The sequence below is a fragment of the Prionailurus bengalensis genome, chromosome C1 (assembly GCF_016509475.1).
Source record: "Prionailurus bengalensis isolate Pbe53 chromosome C1, Fcat_Pben_1.1_paternal_pri, whole genome shotgun sequence".
Taxonomy (NCBI): domain Eukaryota; kingdom Metazoa; phylum Chordata; class Mammalia; order Carnivora; family Felidae; genus Prionailurus; species Prionailurus bengalensis.
In genome coordinates, this window is record NC_057345.1 from 185,890,420 (window position 1) to 185,905,071 (window position 14,652).

The following is a 14,652-nucleotide window of genomic DNA, read 5'->3' on the forward strand; positions in this document are numbered from 1 at the left end:
GGTGGACCAAACATTTTCCACAATAGGCAAAGAGAGCCTCTGTAGACAAATTCCATGAAGAATAAAGCATCCAGGACAAAATAGCAGAGCACATGTAGCACACATTGGAGATACTCCTAGAATCACCAGGCCCTGGAGAACAAAGAAACTACATGGCAGGGCACTATAGGGTATCTTTTTCGTAAGGCCATAACCCTCAAGAACAAGGACATAGCTGACTTTCCTAACACAGAGAAACAGGCACAGAGATTTAGACAAAATGAGAAGACAGAGCAATGTGTCCCAAATGAAGGAAAAAGACAAAGCCATGGCCAGGTATCTAAGCAAAACAGACACAAGTAACATGTCTATGGAGTACTTAAAGCAATGGTCATAAGGATACTCACTGGACTTGAGAAAGAGTAAAAGATATCACCAAGACCCTCAACACAGAGATTAAAAAAGAACCAATCAGAGATGAAGAGTGCAATAAACAAAATTAGGAACATACTTGATACGATGAATAGTAGGCAGGAAAGAGTAGAGGAATGAATTAATGACCTAGAAAACAGAGTGATGGAAAGTAAACTGAACAAAAGAGAAAAAAAGAATTATTCAAAATGAGACTAGACTTACAGAATTCAGTGACTCCATCAAATGTAATAATATTCATATTACAGGAGTATCAGAAGAGGGACAAAAGGGGGAAAATTTTATTTAAAGACATAATAGCTGAAATCTTCCCTAATCTGGGGAAGGAAAAAGATATCCAGATCCAGGAGGCACAGAAAACTCCCAATAAAATCAACAATACCCACATCAATACATTTTGTAACCAAATAGGAAAAATCAATGATAAAGAAAAAAATTTTAAAGCAGCAAGACAAAAGAAGACAGTAAGTTACAATGGAAAACCCATAAGGCTAGCAGGAGATATTTCAGCAGAAACTTTCCAAGCCAGCAGGCAGTGGCATAATATATTCAAAGTGCTGAGTGGGAAAAATCTGCAGCCAAGAATACTCTATCCAACAAGTCTATCATTCATAATAGAACGAGAAATAGAGTGTCCCAGACAGACAAAACCTAAAGGAGTTCAAGATCACTAAACAAGTCCTGCAACAAATATTAAAGGGACTCTTTGAATGGAAAGGAGAGACCAAAAGTGACAGTGTAAAGATATGAAATTATAAAGGCAGTAAAAATGAATATTTCTGTAAAATATTCACTCAAGAAACTCACAAATAAAATGATATAAAGTATAATAGCTATTCCTAAATGTGGGGAGGAGAGGAGTAAGCATGGGTTGACATTTAAGCTGCCATCAAATTAATCAAATTAATGCCATCAAATTAATGTAGACTGCTACTTGAGGAAGAGGTTAAATGCAATCGTAACCATATAACAAAATCCACTAAGAGATATGCAAAGAATAAATAGAAGGAAATCCAAATAAATCATTAAAGAAAATCAGCAAACAATGAAAGAGAGAAATACAAGATCAGAAAAAAAAATTTCAGAAACAATCATAAAACAAATAATGACAATAAATATCTATTAATAATTACTTTGAATGGAAATGGATTAATCCTCCAATAAAAAAACAAAGGGTGACAAAATGGATAAAAAACTGAGATGTATGTGTATGCTGCCTAGAAGAGGCTGATTTTTTTTTTTTAATTTTTTTTTCAACGTTTTTTATTTATTTTTGGGACAGAGAGAGACAGAGCATGAACGGGGGAGGGGCAGAGAGAGAGGGAGACACAGAACCGGAAACAGGCTCCAGGCTCCGAGCCATCAGCCCAGAGCCCGACGCGGGGCTCGAACTCACGGACCGCGAGATCGTGACCTGGCTGAAGTCGGACGCTTAACCGACTGCGCCACCCAGGCGCCCCGGCTGATTTTTGACCTAGAGACACCTGCATCTTAAAAGTGAGGGAATGAGGGGTGCCTGGGTGGCACAGTCGGTTAAGCGTCCGACTTCAGCCAGGTCACGATCTCGCGGTCCGTGAGTTCGAGCCCCACGTCGGGCTCTGGGCTGATGGCTCAGAGCCTGGAGCCTGCTTCCGATTCTGTGTCTCCCTCTCTCTCTGCGCCTCCCCCGTTCATGCTCTGTCTCTCTCTGTCCCCAAAATAAATAAACGTTGAAAAAAAAAATTAAAAAAAAAAGTGAGGGAATGAGAAAACATCTATCATGCACATGGATGTCAAAAGAAACTTCGGGTAGCAATACTTAAATCAGAAAAAGTAGACTTTAAAACAAAAACTGTAACAAGAGACAAAGAAGGACCCTATATAATAATAAAAGGGACAATCTAACAAGAAGATCTAACTACTGTAAATATATGTATGTACTCAATATAGAAGCACCCAAATACATGAAACACTTAGGAACAAGCATAATAGATCTAATTAATAATAATGAAATAATAGTAGAGGACTTTAACATCCCCTTACAACATACCATCTCAACAGGAAATCAACAAGGAAACAATGACATTGAATGACACACTGGAACAGATGGATTTAACAGATATATTCAGAACATCCCATCCTAAAACAGTTGAATATACATTCAAGTGAACATGGAACATTCTCCAGGATAGAGCACATATTAGCCTTCAACAAATTCAAGAATATCCAAGTCATATTATACATATTTTCAGACTACAACACTATGAAACTACAAGTCAGCCACAAGAAAAACAGTGGAAACACCATTAACACATGGAGGTTAAATAGCATGCTACTAATCAAAGAATGGGTCAACCAGGAAATTAAAGAAGAAGTAAAAGAGTACATGGAAACAAATGAAAATGCAATGTATAAAACATCTGGGATGCAGCAAAATAGTTCTAAAAGGGAAGTTTATAGCAACACAGGCCTACATCAAGAAGCAAGAAAAATCTCAAATAAACAACCTAACCTTACACCCAAAGGAGCAAGAAAAAGAACAAGAAACAAAACCTAAAACCAGCAGAAGGAAGGGAATAATAAAGATTAGAGCATAAATAAATGATATAGCAACTAAAAAACCCAATAGACCAGATCAATGAAGAAATGATTTGGTTCTTTCAAAAAATCAATAAAATTGATAAACCTCTAGCCATAGTTATCAAGAAAAAAAAGAGCAAGGACTCAAATAAAAATCACAAATGAAAGAGCAGAAGTAACAGCCAACACCACAGAAATACAAACAATTATAGGAGGATACTATGAAAAACTATATGCCAACAAATTGGACAACCTAAAAGAAATGCATAAATCACTGGAAACACACCAAAACGGAAACAATAAGAAACATAAAATTTAAAGAGCTCAATTACCAACAAAGAAATTAAATCAGTAATCAGAAACTCCCCTAAAAAGTCCAGGACTAGATGGCTTTATAGATGAATTCTATGAAACATTTGAAGAAGTGTTAATATCTATTCTTCTGAAACTATTCCAAAAAATAGAAAAGGAAGGAAAACTTCCAAATTCATTCTAGCAGGCCATTCTATGAGGCCTGATACCACAATCAGATAAACACACCATTAAAAACGAGAACTACAGGCCAATATCCCTGATGAACATAGATGCAAAAATTCTCAACAAAATACTAGCAAACAAATTCAAAAGTACATTAAAAAAATCATTCACCACAATCAAGTGGGATTTATTCCTGGGTTGCCAGGGTGGTTCAATATTCTCAAATCAATCAATGTTATACATCACATCATTAAGATAAAGGATAAGAACCATAGGGCCATTTCAATAGATGCAGAAATTTGACAAAGTACAACATCTACTCATGATAAAAACCCTCAACAAAGTAGGTTTAGAGATAATATGCCCCAACGTATAAAAATGCCATATATGAAAACCCACAGCTCACATCATCCTTAATGGGGAAAAACTGAGAGCTTTTCCTTTACAGTCAGGAACAAGACAGGGATGTCCACTCACCATTTTTATTCAACATAGTACTGGAAGTCCTAGCCACAGCAATCAGACAACAAAAAGAAATGCAAAGCATCCAAATTGGTAAGGAAGAAGTAAACTTTTCACTATTTGCAGATGACATGATACAATATGTAGAAAACCCAAAAGTTACCACCCAAAAACTGATAGAACAGATAAACAAATTCAATAAAGTTGCAGGACACAAAATCAATGTACAGAAATCTGTTGCATTTCTATACAGCGATGAAGGAACAGAAAAAAAATTAAGAAAACAATTCCATTTACAATTACACCAAAATAATAAGGTACTTAGGAATAAATCTAACCAAAGAGGTGAAAGATCTGCACTTTGAAAACTATAAAACACTGATGAAAGAAGTTGAAGGCATTGCAAAGAATGGAAAGACATTCCATGATCATGGAATGGAAGAATAAATATTGTTAAAATGTCCAAACTACCCAAAGCAATCTACAGATTTAACACAATTCCTACCAAAATACCAACAGCATTTTTCATAGACCTAGAACAAACAATTCTAAAATTTGCATGGAACCACAAAAGACCCTGAATAGCCAAAGCAATCTTGAAGAAGAAGAGCAAAGCTGGAGGTATCACCATTCAGGGCTTCAAGTTATATTACAAAGCTATAGGAATCAAAGCAGTATGATGCCAGTATAAAAACAGACCCACAGATCAATGGAACAGAATAGAAAGCCCAGATGTGAATCCACAACTATATGGTCAATTCGTCTTCAACAAAACAGGAAAGAACATCCAACGGGAAAAAGAAAATCTCTTTAACAAACGGTGTTGGGAAAACTGGACAGCCACATACATTGGAAAGAAACTGGACCACTTTCTTACACCATACACAAAAATAAAATGGATTAAAGCCCTAAATGTGAAACCTGCAACCATAAAAATCCTAGAAGAGAGCATAGGCAGTAATTGCTCTGACATTGGTCATAGCAACATTTTTCTAGATATGTCTCCTGAGGCAAGGGAAACAAAAGCAAAATAAACTATCGGGACTATATCAAAATAACAAGTTTCTGCACAGTGAAGGAAATAATCAACAAAACTAAAAAGAAGCCTATGGAATAGGAGAAGATATTTGCAAATGACATATCTGATAAAGGGTTGCTATCCAAAATATGTAAAGAACTTATATGGGACACCTGGTTGGCTCAGTAATTTTAGCATCCGACTCTTGATTTAGGCTCAAGTCATAATGCCATGGTTGTGAGATCAAGTCCCAGGGTTGAGTCTGCTTGGGATTCATTCACATTCTCTCTCTGTCTCTCTTCCCCCCACCCCCACCTCTGCCCCTGTAAACCACTTGTGCTCTCTCTCTCTCTCTAAAAAAAAAATAACTTATAAAACTCAACTTCCAAAAAATGAATAATTCAATTAAAAATGGGCAGAAGACATGAATAGACATTTTTCTAAAGAAAACATACAGGTGGCCAATAGACACATGAAAAGATGCTCAACAGCACTGACCATCAGGAAAATACAAATCAAAATTACAATGAAATATTTCCTCACACCTCTCAGAATGGCTAAAATCAGCAACAGAAGAAACAACAGGTGTTGGTGAGGATATGGAGGAAAAAACACTTGTGCACTATTGGTGGGAATACAAACTGGTGCAGGCACTGTGGGAAAAAGTACAGAGGTTCCTCAAAATGTTAAAAATAGAACTACCTTATGATCCAGCAATCACACTACTGGGTATTTGCCCAAAAAATACAAAAACACTAATTCAAAGGGATACATACATTCCTTTGTTTACAGCAGCATTATTTACAATAGCCAAAATATGGAAGCAGCCCAAGTGTCTATTGATAAATTAAAGGAAAAGAAGATATATATATATAGATAGATAGATAGATATAGATATAGATATATATATATAGAGAGAGAGAGAGAGAGAGAGACAGCGAGAGAGAGAGAGGGAGAGAGATTAGACATATATAGATATATAGATATATCTATTTATATATATGCATATATGTATGTATATCTATCTATCTATATATCACATACATATGTAACGGAACATATTATATATGATGGAATATTATTTAGCCATACAAAAGAATGAAATCTTGCCATTTGCAACAACCTGATTGGAGCTAGAGAGTATAATACTAAGCGAAATATGTCAGCCAGAGAAAGACAAATACAGTACCATATGATTTCTCTCATACGTGGAATTTAAGAAACAAAACAAATGAGTAAAGGGAGGGAAACGGGGAGAGGAGGAGAAAGGGGGGGTGGAGAGAGAGAGAGAGAGAGAGAGAGAGTTAAATTAAGAAAGAAACTTTATAGAGAGCAAACTAATGGTTAGAAGGGAAGTAGGTAGGGGATGGGTTAAATGAGCACAGGGTGCTATGGAAATATTGAATCACTATATTGTACACCTGAAGCTAATGTAACATAGTATGTTAACTAACTGGAATTAAAATAAAAACTTTCAAAAATCCTACCAATCAATGAAAAAAAAAAATAATTCCCACTTTCATGGTTGTCCTAAAGATTAAATGATTGAGCACCTACCTCAATACCTGGTTATATGCTAGGAGCCAGCTTTCTGGTAAGATAAATGCATACTCATTTCTCCAACCCAACCTTTCGTTTTGTTTTGTTTATAGCTATTATTGCTGCTGTTGTTATTTGTTAGGGCCTTTCAGTACTCTGTCAACTCCAAAATTTTGTAAAAGGTTATCTATCTTATAATCCATCAACCGGATATTCTTAGCAACTAATCTGTTTACACATCTACAGGGTAATTCATAATAATCAGTTTGGTCCTGTAAGATCCTAACAGGCCTTTGGAATCTAAGAATAACTGAATTCTATCCAGTCTCATTTTAGTCGTAAATATATTTTGACTCTCTCTTATTTCTCTGAAAATCAGCAATTGTCACAATGATTAGACCAACCAGAAAACTACCTGACCATGTTAGCTAATTTAGAATTTCCTTCTTGGAGCATGATTCCCACGAGGCCATCTCCCTCTATTTGAGAAAATAAAGAAAGATGTGACTCAAAAGCTGACTAAAAGAACTGGTAGGATATAGAACATTTGCCCCCTGAGTCACCAGTTCAAATGTGACCCCAAATTGCTAACATCTGAGTGTCATTTGCTGGCCTCAGCGTGATCACTGAAGGAAGAGAAGCCACATCACATGCACACCAAATACCACCACGGTTGCCTGTTTTTCTCAATAGAGAAGCAAGATTAAAATGAACCCCAGAATTTATCTTTCCCTCCTCCCACATCTCCCACAGCATTGTCCTAATACAAACCAATGTCTGAGATTTATTTTCTAAAACAATCAGGTTCTTCTCAGTGTATTTGTTTTTCTAAATAGTTTCAAATAACACTCAAGACAGATATTTCTGTTTCATCAAAATGTCACTGTCCAGAGACAATGATGAGTGCACTAATTGCCCTAATATCATAAATGAGTGATATTAATAATTAACATTTTTCCAGGACTGTGCTACCATCTTACATAAGTTCCATGATTTAAACTACAAGACAATACTGAAAAGTAGCTATTGTCATTTTTATTCTATTTTACAGATGAGGAAACTGAGATGGAGGTAGCGTATGCATGTTGCCCAAAGTATAACTAGAGAAAGCCTCAGGATTTTTATCCCTGCTTTTTTTGGCTCCCAAGCCATGCTACTTCTCTTATGTGCATGTATTTCCCACTGCTTGCTTCCAGTTGCTGTTTCTTGTTCAGTTATCTTTTGTGCATTTTAGAGGTGTCATTTTGCCTAAGAAGGAGAAGGGGGCTGAAACTTGGAGTTAATTACCAAGCGGCAAAACTAATATTGTCAAATCTTGTTATCTTTGGGATTATTCTAAAAATGTAAGGTTTTAAATCTCCTTAAAGGTATCTTTATCCAAGTTATCCAACAGGCTTTTCCACATTAACTAGTTATTTCAAACTAAATAATTCGTGGATAGAGGTATAATATTTTTAAAGTGAGAAATTAGGCAAAAGAAAACTTGAACCATATACTCAGAATGACCCATAAAGATACTAAAATTAGAAGAAAATCTCAGGATAAACATTTAATTTTGAGTTATCAGAAGATGGCTTAACTGTCTCTTAGTCCAAATGTTCTTATTCTATTCTTTGAATGGCTGTTAAAATAACCCATTCTTTAAGATATCAACAATAAATTTTCACATTGAGCAAATAGTTGTTCTGTTTAAAGCAAAATCAACTGGAACTAACCTTTATGTAACAATTTTAAGACTTCTGGGAGGTAATGTTCTATAAAGTCAGTTTCTAAGTGGCCAAATCAAGAAAATATTTGTCCCTTTGGCATTAGAACCATAATAAAGAAATAATGGATGGATTCAAGGGCTAAATGCATTTCATATTTCTAATTTTTCCCCATGGTTGGAGCCATGGCACATTCTAAAACAGAATGAACCAGCATCTCAGCTGGTGTTTCAATCATTGATTCCAAGGTCTTCATTCTAGAAACAATAGTTTAAGAAGTGACCATAGCAAACAATTTTATTCAGTGGATCTCACCAGTTATATGAAGATTGTAGGTTTCCGGATTCTGAATGGTCATGCACTTGAGACCAAAGACAAACCCCCTTGGATTAAATACAAGGTTTTAGTGAAAGGCTTCCCCATACAATTCAAATGTGGCCTAACAATAAAGTTCAGTGGTGCATGGAACATCTTAGCTAGAGAAAATCAGCACACACAGCATGGCAAATATGCATTTACACCAATAGCAACAACCACCAACAAAAGAATACCACCAGGTTTATGAGGCATGAGACATTAAATTTAATAAGTTATAAACTATGATTAAATTACAAACACATTTTCATTACCCAGTAATGGTAAAGAGCCATGCTTGTTAGGTTTAGCGGCAAGAGCCACACCTATAAATACGCAGTGGCATCAGCAGGTTCTCCATGTGCAGGGAGAACCCTGGGTCCAGGACCTACAGAAAAACCATAGGGTCGGTCTTGTTTCACCCCTCAGCGCTCTTTAACCAGTTGTGGGGCACAGCCCCTGGCAGCAATCCAATTTCCATTTGACTACATATAGAACATCACTTTGTTTTACAATCCCCAAAAAGGGAAATATTGATAGAATCTAAGAGACTAATTTATCTTCCTAGATGTTTGGGCAGAAATCTGAGTAACATTTTTAGACTGAAATAGTTTAAAAGAACATTCCTGCACACATTTTAGCACTTAGAAAGGGATTCCATTTGCTGGATTAAGTCAAAAATCGTATTTTGAAAGCTGGTGGCCTATAATCTGGATCTGACTAACAGCCATAGCAATTTAAAAATAAAATTGTTTCAGGCAGATTCAACGAAAGCTCCAAGTATGCAATTCTAATATGGCAACAATCCGTTAGAGCTTGGTACAGGTGAGGCTGCTACTACGGACCACGGGGGAGCTGCCAGTTCAACAAGGTGCCTTCTTGGTCTACTTCTCTTATCTACGTTCTCTGCCTGGAGGCATGTGAGTTTTTAACCTCTGAGTAAAATAGACGGCCCATGGAAAAAAATCTCATTCTATTATTTAATATGTTTCCCTGTGGCATAGTTTCGAAATCTTACTTGCAACTTCTGCCAGCACATCTCCTCTCCTGCTCCCCACCTCTTGGAAAAAATTCCTTTAAACTAAAAGGGAAGTAGTAGCCTGAAATTATCCTTGGGACAATGTAAGACGTAATGAAAATAGATAGACTATGAAGGTATGTTTTTTGGATCTCAGGGTTTAGAGTGACTTTTTAACTCACCTGTCTTGCCAACAAACGAGCACAAGAATGATAACAAGCACATCTCTGATAGATGATAGTCAGTTAGCTTCTTCCTAGTGCCAAAGAGGTTTTACTCATAGAAAAGAATTAGTTCTAGTATTTAAAATCTTTGTGTTACAGTAGTATTTCTTAAACAACATGTAAGAAACATTTCTTACTCAGTGTAAAAAATGAATTTGGTGTGAGCCCAGAATAATGTGTCTTTCTGGTATTGGATCGAGTATCATAATATATCAATTGCAGATCTCTTTTGATGAAAATGAGTTATGGATGTGAAATGAAGTTATACTGTGTATTAAACACTGGCCTGAGTGCTTTTCTTTTCATATGCTTTTGTGTTTATATCTACTCTACAATTACGTGTTTAACCTATTTTTTAAGTTTATTTGTTTATTTTGAGAGAGAGAGAATGGGAGAGAAACAGGGAGAGGGGGAGGGGCAAAGAGAGAGGGAGAGACAGACTCTTAAGCAGGCTCTGCAGTGTCAGCACAGAGCCTGACAGGGGGCTCAATCTCATGAACTATGAGATCATGACCTAAGTCAAGATCAAGAGTCAGAGCTTAACCCACTAAGCCACCCAGGTGTCCCAAGTTACTAACCTTTAACGAGAGAAGTAGAACTGAGATTCAAAGACATTAAGGAATTTGCCCAAGGTCACCCAGCTAGCACAGAGTGTGGCACATTCTCAGAACTGATAAGTAATTTTGAATAGTTTAAGAGGCAACTGGGGCTTATCACTGAACATTTTCACACTATACCATAACTTTTTCATTTTGACAGAAGGAAGGAGTGCTGGAGTGTGTTGGACATTAAAAGAATATTATGATCCAGTTTTTATAGTGCATAATATGGTTGATCTTAATTGCCAGCCTGTTTCCAGGATTCTGATAGACCTAGTGAGGCAAATTTGGCAATAAATATTCAGGCCTCTTATGTATAATTGTCTATTGTCAACTCAGGATCATTTCTCTCCCCAAAGGCCACACTTCCCAGAATCCCCTTGCCATATTGTTCCAGGACAGAATTTGTCAATGAAAGGAATGCCAGTAAGTATGGAAGATAGAAGTGTGGGGAGGACCTTACTCTTGGGAGTTTGTCACGTGGATGTTACGTAGATGTCATGTAAATGTTTATTTATTTATTTGAAAAAGAGAGAGAGAACATGTGCATGCATGTGTGCACACAAGCAGGAAAGGAGCAGAGAGAGGGAGAGAGAATCCCAAACAGGCTCCAGCATTGTCAGCACAAAGCCTGACATGGGGTTCAAACCCATGAACCATGAGATCATGACCTGAGCCAAAGTCAAGAGCCAGACGTGTAGCCAACTGAACCACTCAGGCACCCCCCCATTCCCATATTAACCCCTTTATTCTCACAAGACTTAGAATGGCTCTGTTTTCCTGTGTGAATCCTAACTGACCTATCATCCCTGCCCATAATCTTTGAGCACTCCAGGACACAAGGTCAACGCTGTAAAACCTGGAGCCACAGGGGAACGGGCCCACTAGGGCAGACACTATGGGCTGTTCTCCAATGTTCTAGTTTTTTCATTGTTAAGATCCTTCAAGCTAAGAAAGCCCATGTGAATGATTTTGAATCAATTGTATATAAGTGGAAGTGGTACATGTAATTTCAGAAAATGTCCATAAAAGAAAGGACTATTTCCCTCTTCATCCTTTCTCCTTTCTACTGGCTGGAAAATAACAGTTGTGGCAGCAGCCATTTTGGGCCATCATAGAATTTGGGTTATTGAAGATTCACACAATAGAACAAAAAGCTAAAAAAACAAAAACAAAAACAAAAACAAAAACAAAAACAAAAACAAAAAAAACTGGGACCCTAGTATCATGAGTCTTCCATAACTATAGACATTTATATATGAGACAATAAAACTTCTATTAAGTTACTGACATTTTGATATTGCTGTCACTTTCAGTATAACTAGTACATGCTAGAACATCAACCTTACCAGATATTTTTCAGACAGTGAAGTTGGAGGAAGGGAGAGAAAACTCAGTGGACTTTCCAGGGAATGAGCTTACAACCAGCAGGACAGGAATGAGAAGGGGTGTACATAAGTCTTTCACCACCTGAGTCTTACCCACTTGAAGACAAGAAGACAGCAACTGGCTACTCTTGAATAAGCAAGCTGATGTGATCTGGAAATGCATAGAGTGGAATGGGAATTGCCATAACTTGATCTTCTAAAACTGCTATTTTATTCCAACATATATTTATATGTAATTTTTCTATGTCTATTTCCAGAAAATAATTTTAGCAGCTTAGTGACATATGCACAAGACAAAAAATATAATAAATGATATTAGAAAATAAAGTCAGATTTAAAAATACGCAAAATGCCTAACATGAGCTATGGTCTGTTTTATTCACCACTGTATTTCCAAAACCTAAATGTTGCTCAATAAATATTTGTTTAAAAAATATAAGCATTCTGGGCGCCTGGATGTCTCAGTTGGTTAGGTGGCCGACTTAGTTGGCTCAGGTCATGATCTCGTGGTTCATGAGTTCAAGCCCTGCCTTGGGCTCTGTGCTGACAGATCAGAGCCTGGAGCCTGCTTCGGATTCTGTGTCTCCCTCTCTCTCTGACCCCCTAGCTCACGCTCTCTCTTTCTCAAAAAAATAAACATTAAAAACAAAAATTTTAAAAAATATATGAACATTCTGAGAAGACATTTGTTGGTTTCACCTGTCCAGCTTCTTCACATCCCTTCTTTTCATAGAACAAGCACTTTGTCTTTTGTATTTGGATAGTACTGACTACCACTGGCTCCTGGAAGGCTCTGGACATAACCTCTGACAGTGAGACCTTACCTGGGACTTTCACTGGAGATATGTAGAATGAGGTATTCTTCCCATACCCCCCAACCCTCAGAGTTGTTGAGCTGGTAGAAAATCAGCCTTGAGTCCCTTTTGTTTGGAAATAGTATGATGTTGTCTGAAGCTATTTTGATACTTGAGCTTTTTAGTTATCAGACCCAGTGGTTTTCACTGGAGATAATTTTGCCCTCTAAGAGACACTTACCAGTACCTGGAGACACTTTTGGTTGTCAGACTGGGCAAGTGTTGCTACTGGCATCCACTGGGTAGGATCCAGGGAAGCTACTAAACATCCTCAAATGTACAGGACAGTCCCCACCCCTAAAACAAAGAATCATCTGGCCTAAATGCTGTTACTGCTGAGGTTGAGAGGCCCTTCTGAGCTAATCAATCTTCCTGTTTTCCTCAGATCAATTTGAGTTGGGTTTCCATCATTTGCAACCAAAAAACCTAACTACTAGAGAGTGGATCAAAATTTTGATTCTTCTTAGCAGTTAAAGAACAGACCATAGGTAGCTAGTTTCTAAGGAGGTGCACAGCTGTCCTAAGGAGGAACATTTAAGATGAGTGTCCACCATGAATCCCCTGAAAGGACATAGAAACCTAGTTTTTATATTTTGACCCTCTTAGAATTGACTGACACTAATAACGGTCTAAATATTATATGTTACCAGTCATCAAGACCTTATTTATATATGTTCACAGGACCACTGCATACTATTGTAGAGTTTATACAACGCAAAGTGTCCTGACAGGCAGCCCCTCTTTCGAATTTGTCTGCTCGGAAGGAGGCCTTTTCTAATTTGCATAAAGACATCTTACAGACTGGTGGCAGCTCTACATGTTCACATGCATAATTCCAAATGAAACAGAAAATAGTTCTGATTTGTGACACAATAAGCCTATCCCCTTAACCTGTTTCAAATGAGCCTCTTAGAATAAGGTTTGCTCCATCCAGAATGGTAAGAGCTGCCACTGCAGAGATTAACAAATGAGTGTGTATCTCAATTGTCATGTGGTAACATGTACAATATGTTGCTCAGAGCAACTGATGACTTTGGGATCTTTTTCCATAGCACTCAAAATGCAAATTTTTCTTCTGTTTTCTGTTAATATAATAAATAAGAGCTCTTATGTAGGGAAGTATTTTTATGCAAAAAGACTGTCAGTTTCCCAGCAGGAAAGTCTTGAAGTTCTTTCCCTTGATATGTCATAAAATTGACATAACTTTAGAAGATGGAAAGATCACTAGGTCAAACAAAGCATGTTGGATCAGATTAGGTCTGGCAATCTATTTGAGCAATGTATTTAACGGTTGTAGATAAAATAAATGTCAAAGAATTTTGCCAGTTTCTCTAGAGATTCTATAGATGTTTCACATTTGAAAGTACTTACAGACTTAGTTTGTAGATAGCAAGTATCCTATTACAATATTCTATAGCTTTAACTCTTTGAAAAAAGTAATAAAGTCTAGAACATAATGTTAGTATTACATTTGTATAAATTTAAAAATATTGACTTGATTTTGTCATATTTAAGAAATATCCCCTTCCCAAAAAAAGTAACATAAAAAATATCACCAAATCCCAAAGTAACTTCTTAAAAGGATCAACATATTTTGATAAAGTAATATTTAATGTACTTACAATGGTTTTTAAACCCAAAGTCTAGATTTCTCATTCATGTCAGCCATTAAGATATTTTGTCCCTGGGGTACCTAGGTGACTCAGTCATTTAAGCCTCTGACTTTGGCTCAGGCCATGATCTTGTGGTTTGTGACTTTGAGCCCCAAGCCCTGAATGGGGTCTCTGGTGTCAGCTCAGAGCCTGATTTGGATCCTCTGTCTCCCTCTCTCTCTGCCCCTCCTCTGCTCATGATCGCTCTCTCCCTCTCCATCTCTTTTTCTCTCTCTCTCTCTCAAAAATAAAGAAATACATTTTTTTAAATACATTTGTCCCCAAACCATATGATTGTAATTGAATTAAGGGCAAACTCTACTATATTAAAATAGATGTTTTAGTCAGCATGGATTAGATTATGTTGCAGTTACAAAATAACTCCAGAATC